Raw genomic sequence first — 8,405 nt, 5'->3', positions numbered from 1 at the left:
TAGTAGTTACATACTTAGATTCTTCTGCATATTGTTTTTTGGTCTATGTTTGGTATAATTGGGTTTATTTTGTAAATATAAAAGTTAGGCTGAAACCTACATTTAAAAAAGCTACTTAAATATAGTTCCACATAGTCATTGGTTAATTAGAGTAGAAGACCTTCAATTGCTAAAATTTTAGACATAAAATGGGGAAAAAATATTTTTAAAATTAATCTGGGAAGAATGAAAAATCCAAATTCCTAGTCCTATGCTTTTCAGCTGACCCACACTTCTCTCTTCGAGTTATAAAAACAAACTGTTTATTATGCAACTGGGTTGCTCAGAAGAAGGTACAGAAGCAGCATGACTGTTACTCAGAATGATTGTTCCTGATGGCTTTTGATGGTCTTGATGAATGAATAAAATAATAACATACTTCAATTGAATACAATTTTACAAGATACTATAGTACAAAATGTTTTTTTATCTGGAAGCATCATATTCCATGTGAGTTTTTAGTGGTATTTTTAGAAGGCTTGAGTCCAGTTAAGAACATTTTCTTTCCACCTACATGTACAGAAAAAATAAATTCAAAAGCTTTTCACTCTGTTTAGAAGTACTGACCTGCTTTTTTCTGCTGTTCTATGTTATTTTTACCTATCAGCTACGTATTCTGTTCCAGCTAAAAATACTTTTCATTCCTACCAACTGGTCATGCTTATATCGTACTGTTATGGAATTTTTAGAGCAGACTTTTCAGTGATACAAGTGGGAGAATGGGAGAAGATGTGACTGTCATCTAGTGAGCCCAAGTTCAAAGTATGCCTTTCCTCAGTGCCAAAGGAGTTTCACCACGTGGAGAAAGGCAAGATGCGTCATGTGAATGGCAGAACAGGAATTATTACAACAGTAACAAATGCAAAACTCCATGTCATGCTTTCACATCATGAGGACTACATCTGCAGTTCTGAAAACGGTGATATGTGAAATCTACCAGCAAGTGATTTGAACAGATCTGTTAAGAATGTTATAAGATGACTGGAAAACAGCAGATGTGAGTCTGGCCTTGTACATGAGGTGTTTAACTGAGGGGGTCAAGCCCCATCATGAATGGCTCCCTGTGGATCCCCATCTCTCTCTGTTAAGTCTTTGAAGGTGGGTGGGTTGTACCCGGACTGCGATTCCTTATCTTTGAAAAGAAGAAAAATTACCTGGCCAACCGCAGATCTCAAAGCCTGGTCTCAGTTGCATTCAAAGCTTTGGAAAAACTCAAATTTGCCATACTAATAGCCTATTGATAAGACATTTGATATGGTATCACTTTGAAAGTAATGAGAACATGGGGGGTTAGAAGAGAAATTGTGAAATGAGGTAACCACAAGTAAGGTTGAAAAGGAAGATGTCAGGCTTAAGGGGTTGGTTTTAGGATGGTCATATTTGATGTTTTTTGTAGTAGCCGTGATCAAATCAGAGCATACTGATGAAATCTGGTAATATATACTTAGGAACCATCATAAGTACAGAGAATGTCTCAGGAAATGTACTTTCATTTACAGTAAGGAGGCATTAGTGGCATTATTTGAGGCCCTAGTGAAATCTCATTTGTGATACTGAGAAATCTTCTGATTAATTGTGCTATAGCTGAGCTAAGGTTGAACAGAAAGAGGGGTAGGGGGAGGTTAGGCACATCACCAGAGAGCCTGAGGGCCTTTTGTACAAACAGATTTTAGGATGGCTCAGCTTGTTTACTTCAATAAAACAAAACCAGAGAGGAGATACAAGTACCGTCTATAAATATATCAGAGAAGCAAGCATAAAGGATGAAAACTATTTAATTTGCAGGGCAGTGTTGACACAAGAACAAACAGATATGTACTATTCATTAATAAATATATCAGGAAATTAGAAGAATGTTTCTAGTTATTACAGCAATCAAATTCTGAAACAGCTTTTCCATGGAATTAGTGGGAACAAAAATATACCTGTTTTTAATAAGGCACTTGATAAATTTATGAGGTGATGGTACAATAGAGCTTTCTGTAGCAACAGGGACCTAGGCCCTATCATTCAGGAGGACCTTTCTGTTCAGCGTTACCGTGCTAATTCACGTTACACACAGCAGAACATTTTGTCCAGAATAGAAAGAACAGAAGGAGTAGAAAGAAGGAGGTAAGCAGAGGAACCTTTAACTGAGACGAAGAAAGCATGGGGAAGTTGCAGGTGGCAAGAAGGTTATCAGCAAAGTTCTTCAAGGCTCAAGTCATAGGCCCTGAGCTCTGCTTGGATACAAACACGTGTATCCAGCTACCCTATGGCTTTGTGCTTTGTTTTGTGATGCGTTTGGTTTGAATTTCATGCTGTTGGATCATTACGGCTGCTGAGAGCAGCGGGGTCTGTAGCTGGTCGACTCAGCAGAGCCTTAAGTTCAACGTGCTCAACTTCCACAACACACAGCAGCAGGTCACATCCAACACCAGGTTAATGCGCACACTGGTCCAGAGATGCCAGCAGAGCTACTAATTAATCCAACTCATGTAATCAATCTGCAGCTCAGCCTCAAAAAAGAGAAAAAAGAAAAACTGGTCCTCTGTGTATGTTGTAAGTTGATTATCACTAGATTTATTTCAGCACTGAGCAAGCTCATGCCAACAAGCTCATACCAGCAGGGAATTAAGTAACATTTCATTTGAAATGTGCCATTGTGCATTTTCTGGAACCTTTTATACCAGTAAGTACATGATCACATATACATGGTGCTAAAAATTACTGAAATTGAATCATTTAAAACTCTGAAGTTTGAGGCTATTTAGATGGTTTCTTTTCTAAATACTTTGCTTCAAAAATGTATCTGGTCACCTGAAGGGCTGCTCTGTTTTGCCAGGACAGCACTGATTCTATCGTCTTTTCATTTGTGTTGGCTGTTTAATCACTAGCAAGTGTGCTGTACGCAAATTTAAGTAACAAGTCTATGAGCACTTCCCTGTCAAACCTGATCCTAGAACATCGCTCTGTTATTTCTTTACTTCAGAGGCTGCTAATTAGTGATGCAGAGAGTGACTCAATTCTTTATCTTCAGTGAATCCTCTTTACGTAAGAGTGTGCAGATGTGTGGTCACAGAGATATCTGTAATTCAGTCATACAAAAGGCTGACAGCATTTTAAAACACTCCAAACTGATTTATATTAGTCAATGCATGTTCTGAGTTTCATGCTAAATGATGCTCCAGTTCCTGCTCTTTCTGTTGTTATTGTGTACTTCAAATACTTGTATATGATGGCTTGAAAATCACAAGGGTACTGCTACATCAAATCATGGTTTTACCACTCTGTTTCTTTTCTTTCATGTTATAAATCACTAGGTATTGTGCTGTCATCAGCTCTAACAAGAAGAAGCTGTAAAGTCTCTTTCCACAACAATTTTAAAGCTTTCAGCAGCAGTTTTTTTGAAATTGGTACTTTATGTGCTGTTTTTCTCAGTCTAGAGAAGAAGTAACTTTGGTGGAAATATTTAAAAATTAAACTGAAATCTTTTAGGAACATAGCTTTATTTTAAAGTAGAGTTGAAATAATTAAAAAATGCAAGTCAATTTTCTTGCTTTGCCTTTTGGAACATGCACCCAGCAGTTTATTGCAATGGTGGGAAGCTGGCACAAAGGTAGTTGAAAGAAATAACTACACCAACATATCCAAGGTCCAGATTTTATAAAAAAAAAATATGTATTACCTTTACAGTTTAACTAAAAAAAAAAAAAAAAAAAGAAAAAAAAGGAGATTTAAGCAATGCCAATGATATCCTCTTCAGTACAATAACGTGCCACTAGATGGAGGTACCTCAACTGCATTAATAGAAAGAATAAACTAATAAGCTGAAGTACAACAGTTCAAAACTCATGCTATAAAAAAACCTAACAATGTTGGAAGAATTTTGAGGGAGACATTTTATTTTTCCCAAGTTTAGTTATGAATGAAAAACCTCAAAATCACAGAAATTGCCACTTTCGTCTTTGATCCCATCTCATAAAACTTACGGTGTGGAATGGCTGTGCTGGAGTCTGGGGGTTTACATGTGGCGTATGCTGCATCTTTGGAATTCTTCCTGAACCTCTGCAGAATGGAAAACACCACCCAATTTTTTCTCCAAATCCCATTTATATTTAGTCACCAGCTGAAAACAAATCTGCTTTCCCAAGTACATGGAGAGGTTGTCTGATTTTAAGGGTTTTCACCTACAACCCAAGCTCTTGTGTAGCTTTCAGGTACATTAACATTTTGTGAAGATGGTCACAGATCGACTTTCCTTGACCTTACCTGTTCTGAAATAGAAATTGCAATAACAATACTTACCTCATAAACATGATCAGTGTCTTTCTTCATGGTGCTTCCATCCCAGAAACTTCATGTAACATCCTGCAGGATTGTTAACTGCCAATAATTTTGATCTCTGACAGTTTAAATTCGTGGGTTCATCCTTATTCCAGATCTTATTCTCCCACAGGTGATGATCCCTCAGTGTCTGACTGACGAAGATGCACAATACCATATAGGAAAATGAAACATGAAAGTCAGCAATCACAACCATTTTCACTTGAGGAGGTGAATTTTTAGATAAAATCAAAGAATTTTCACAGAAAACATTGTTGATGAGGTGGCACTTTAAAAGGAGAAATTTTTATTTGAAAGCATTTTCCTTAAAAAAAATATGTTGCTTAGCATTGTGATTTCTATAGCTGTGTTCTGGGAATACCTAATTTTAAGATTAAAAATGGTGACTTTATTAACTAGATTAGGAAAAGCAAGAGGAGCATGACAAAAACAAATCTACATGAAGAAGGAAAGGGATTCAGGGCTGCTGTTAGTGGCTGCTGGAACAGGAGGAAATCACCATGTTTGCACCAGTGTCTGGTGCCACTACATCTGGGTGTTTTAAGCAGGAATCGGATGACGAGAAGGAATTGATGTGGTGTCCAAATAGCTGTGCAGCTGCCAAATTCTCTACATACCTTTAAATGCCTTTGAAATTTTAGCTGTTGCATTGTGAGATTGATTACACTGATAAATTTAATAGTGTATAAAGCAAACAAAAAGAGGAAAAGCTTTTCTTAACTTGAAAACTTTCTGAAAGCTATTTTGATTAATGATGTGAAGGAGCTTTCTTGAAGGTATGTTCCCTATACACCCTTCTTAACGCTTTCATATCCTGGGTTATGAATGCTGGTTTAGAATTTCAGGCAGTAATTACATGTAATACAGCTTTAGCTTCTTTCAATGATACAGAGAGTTCAGAGATAAGCTAACTGTGTTCAAGTCTTCCAGATATTTTCTTCTCTATAGCTGTGTAGGTTCAAACGTGGCTTTTGTTTTGTTTTGTGTTTTTAAACAGTGTTTACTTTACTGAGCTGGAAAGGCTTCCAGAAGATAGCTAGTTCCTCTGAATACTGTCATTTCAGAGCAGGTTTTTATTTGCCTTTAATTAATGTGTCTATTGTTTTCATGACAGGAATTATTACATTTCCACTTGAAAGGACAGGCTGTTCCTGTCATGTTGTATTCCACCAAAGTATGTTGTGAAACCCGAATAGACCCGGTTTTACTACATATTTGTCCTATGTTCTTATCAGCCATGCCTTCCTTTAGAGAGAGTAGATTCCCTGGAACTGGAACCCATAACAGTGCTTACATGCTTAAGTGCTCAGACGTCATGGTTCTGGGCACAGTGATAATGTACTGCATTGAAAATAAAGTTTAAATTACAGTCTTGAGCTGCTGGATGACACTTGAATTCAAGAAAGCTGCAGCTGCACCTCAGTTACCTCAGCCCTCTCCCGTGTAGCGCAGACCAGGTTCCTTCAGGCAACATCTCATGCGGGAGAGTCACTGACGTCAAACTACACATGCAGCCTTGAGGAGAGCTGTTGGGTTTGTGTGTAGGTTCAGGGGGGTTTGATTTGTACAAGGACCCCATGTTGCAGAATTGAAGTGATTTTCTATTGTGTGCCAGATGCAGCTTTTTCACTGTAGTTTGAACAGCAGCCTTCCAAATTTCATGTGTTTAAAGAGGAGTGAAGCTGTGAGGGAGCCCAAGTCCTGCCAGTGCCTCAGACACCTGACATTTGCTGTGACCCTTCGAACAGTCTATACAAAGAGATAATTTCTGTGAGGCAGTCACCAGATCAATGACATTCAGAGCACTTGTTTTTAAGCTGCCTGAATGCTACTTGCAGACGAAGTATTTGCCCCCACTTTGGGCTAGAATGACTGTGTATGAAAAAGAAACTTGTCTTCTGGAGCTTTCCATGCAAGTGTTTTCCTTTGGCTTTCAAATTTGGTTCTGTAGAGTAACCCCATTTAACACTCCTTATGCCATAGGTCTTCAAAACACTTTACATTCATAGATCCTCACACCATGAAGGACAGACTTTGTTCTTGGAATAGATGAGGCAGTCGCACTGGTAAAAGCCCCAGGTCTGCAAGTTATTCTTTGTAAGCAGGTGTCTAGACAGATGAAGTGTAGTAGCTCAAGAAACCCACTCCAGAGTATGTAGCATTGGGTCACAAGAACTCCCAGCCGCCTTCTTTTGGCAAGAGCCATTTCCAGCCCTCAGTGGCTGAGGAGGGAGTAAAATGATTTTCTTCCATCATATGCAATAGGAAAAGGGCTGGAACGTCCCTTATGCAGTGGTTCTCAGGTGATGAACTGCACTGAGACACCAGTGAAGTGGGGGACTTCAGTGTTTCAAGACCCAGTCCTTTAGTGCAGAAGTGGGCACAGGAATCCTGGAACACTTCTGAGGCGTGATCGAGAGCATTGCCATTTTTCATAACCAATTTTGTTGCATATCCCCAGCTGCAGGAATTTGTGACATAAAGAGGGACAGCTACATTCAGAGTTATAATCTGACATCGAACCACAGCCGGGTAGAAAGAAACACAAAATATTAGTGTATTTGCAAAAATGCTTTGAGTTTAATGATGTTGGCTGCTGATGGGTTTAGTTTGACAAACTTTGAATAAACTCCAGTGCCTTTGAAAGTGGAAGACTGATGATCTTCCTTGAAAGCAGCCATCTCCTTGGAGAGTTTAAAAAGCATGTATGCAATTTGTGAAGGGTTCTCTAAAAAATCATTTGCATTTCAGAATATGATCCAATCCATTTTCCTTGATGATCTAAGAGGTGCTTTAGTATACATGTTGAGAAATTTGTAAGAGAAGACTGTGTAAAGAAATCTAAGCTTTAATTATGCAAGACAAAATAGCTGTGATAATCCTCACCCTTGTGGAATTCAGTTTTGGGCAACCTGTCCTGAATTAGGCACAATAAGTACATAGAACAGGCTCCAGAAATCCAGTGTGCTGTATATGGAGTTGCCCAAGCCATCCAGGGAGGGGTGCCAGGACTCAGGGGGAAACAGAATTTCAAATTTATGGACAGGAATCTGCCCTTAGGAACACTGTGGACTAACAGAGCATCTTCCATTATGGGAAGTCAAGGCCTTTTACAGATTTTAATGCTCTGGGCTCCCTGACACCCCTTAATTCAAGCGGTATTTTAAACCTTATTTTACTAGCAGGATATAGAAGCTATTTTATATAGTGTACTGGGCCTAGCTAGGCTAATCTGCAACATTTAGACCCATGGAAAATGAACAGCAGCTGGAAAAAAAATCTGTCTATTTTTGGTCTTACACTTCGGAACCTGATGAGACATCATAACTGGTGTAAGATAAGAATATGTATTGAATAAATACTTAGAAAACTAAGAAAGCTTCTTCCTTCATAAGCTTCATTCCCTCAAAGGAAAGAGAGCTCTTCTAAACATGTGCATGAGCCTAGTTCCTTATCACAGAAAATATTAATAACTGGCCACAAGCAAAACAACAGAGGAGTGTGTAGGCGCTGGCACAGCTGGGCTGCTGCTGGCTGGGAGATGTGGGACGAGAACACCAGGGCGCAGCGGCTGGCACCAGTGCCGGCTTCTGGAGGGGATGTGGTTGAGGACAAATGAAATGGCATCAAAATCCTCTTTGGCAATCAAGTTGTGGGACATTTTAAAAAATAGTGTAAAATCAATCTCAAGTCAGGGAGTTTCAACAAAAAGGGAACTGGAATAGTGGATGCACGTTGTGCCTATAAATTCTGGGCTGTGCGTCCACTTTCCCTTATTTTGAAATGTTGTCTTTGATGAGTGTGTGTTTTCATGGGCAGGCAAGATTGCAGACGGAAACCTGGGTTTATAAAATGGGGAGAGCATTCATGTTGCTGATTTGGAGAAAGATTTGCCATCCATTGTATTTTCCTCCCTCTGCCAGCCCTCTGCCTCTCCCCACCCCAAACACCCCACCCCCATACAAGGGCAGCCCCTGCAGGTGAGACCCCAGCCCGGGCTGGGCTGGCACTCGGCACCAGCAGGAGGTTGGGCTGCCAGC

Source organism: Columba livia, chromosome 2 (assembly GCF_036013475.1).
Source record: "Columba livia isolate bColLiv1 breed racing homer chromosome 2, bColLiv1.pat.W.v2, whole genome shotgun sequence".
Classification (NCBI taxonomy): Eukaryota; Metazoa; Chordata; class Aves; order Columbiformes; family Columbidae; genus Columba; species Columba livia.
This window is presented reverse-complemented; position numbering follows the sequence as displayed.